Genomic DNA, 2,019 nt, shown 5'->3' with positions numbered 1-2,019 from the left:
AGAGATGAAAAATTAGTAGAAGCAAAAATCAAATTCCAAAATCCTCTCAATTAAAACCCTGATCTCAAGGTGGTACCTTAAAGTCCCTTAGGACCTGTTGGCAAACTTCATGTGGATTTTCGTATCATCATTGCCACTATGTAAGTATGTAATCCCAAACTCCTTTAACTTGACAACCCAAACAACTATGTATGCATTTATAGACACAATCAAGTGGAAACAACTCGATGCACAGTCATCTGAACCTATTTTGCACCATTTGCTTAATCAATTGACCCTAAGATGTCAAGCATTCATAAACCTTATCTGGAATAGGATATTGAAAAAACTTAAACCAATCATAATTACAAAAATGTGAGCTCAACAAAAACTACTAAACATAAAAATCATCTAAATCCTCTCTTTTTTAATTAATTTTTTTCTTTTCTTAATATGTATAATTAGTTCACAAAAAAATTTGAATCTCATTTTGTATTTGTTTCCTAGGCTCTTGGAAATGTCAATAAAATTATCGGACCAACCCTTATTGGCAAGGTATGCAAATCATTTAATAATTGGTTCTCATTCTCTTTTGTTCCTCTGCCATATTTTTAGATTTTGTCTTGGTATTGTTATTCATTAAAATTTTAAATTTTGTCTTGGTATTGTTCTTCATTAAAAATTATTTTTGTCATGGTATTGTTATTCATTAAAATTTATTTTCATGCTCGCATGATCTAGTATATCAAACTAGAATCGATAACTTTATGGTACAAGAGCCTGATGGAACTCAAAATTAATCGGGTTGTTGCAAACAAAAGGTTTTCCTCATTTTGGTGTTGTTAGGTCATATCTTGAAAATATTTTATTATTTAAATCTATTTGATCTAGAGAAACATATTTCATCATTTTGGTGTTGTTATGTTATATTTTGAAAATATTTTATTATCTAAATCTATTTGATTCAGATAAACATATTTCAACTTTGAAGGAATTAGAATTAGTAGAGATGTGCACTGACGAGGACAAAAACATTTTGTAATCACCACTACTTTGTGGTCATTTTCAAGGTCATGGAATGAGGTTTCCCACAGAAAAAGATCTAGAGATGAAATTTTATTTAAAAAAAAAAAAATTATATAATTATTATGAATCCACTCATCTATAGAACAGAGATTTCTATAGAAGTTATTGAAATTAGGAAAGGATTCTTCCTTGTAGCAAATTGTAGTTCAGTGTATGTGTATTTTACTTGAATCCATTCCACACTTTAGTTGTCGGAACATGTTGCTAGCAATGGGCTTCGTCACAGTGATGTTCATTTTTTAGTATTTGGTTGCTTTAAAGTTAGTAAGTTCAATACGTATCCAGAGTTTCATGTGAAACTTCTAAGGTAATTAAATTCACTTTTGATCTACCAGGGTTGTTCTATGTATCATTATGGTCAAATCAACATAAGTGCTCCTTATAGGTCTAAGGGACTTGCTAAGTATAATAAAGTGCTTTTATAGTCTGCTCTTCTAATTTTTCTGGAGCCATTTTTTTGTGTTTTTTTTGGTTTACAGACTCTTAATTATCGCCTTTGCATCTCTTACGAATTGAGGAGGAATTGGGACCGATAGCAGTGCTTTTATAGTCTGCTCTTCTAATTTTTCTGGAGCCATTTTTTTGTGTTTCCTTTTGTTTACTGGCTCTTAATTATCACCTTTGCATCTCTTACGAATTGACGAGGAATTGGGGTCGATAGCAGTTAATGCAGCCGCAAGTTTCCAAAAGCTTGTAGAACCATAGTAATGAAAAATGTTCTAGCATCTTCAAGAATGTTTTTGATATTTAGGATGTGAGGAAATAAATAAGATGTTCTGGCATCTTCGACAATGTTTTACTCGATTTTTCTGGGAGAGATCGTTCTAATGGCGAGATTATGAATAAACAATATTATGTATTTTTTCCCGGTTTGCAGTGGAAAATTTCATACTCTTATCGTATTCATAGGACACCATAAATTTCTTTTTTTTCTTGTCTCATTCATAGGACACC

Source organism: Pinus tabuliformis, chromosome J (genome assembly GCF_031772625.1).
Source record: "Pinus tabuliformis cultivar Carrire ecotype Pingquan chromosome J, CPIR1, whole genome shotgun sequence".
NCBI classification, from domain to species: Eukaryota; Viridiplantae; Streptophyta; class Pinopsida; order Pinales; family Pinaceae; genus Pinus; species Pinus tabuliformis.
This window is presented reverse-complemented; position numbering follows the sequence as displayed.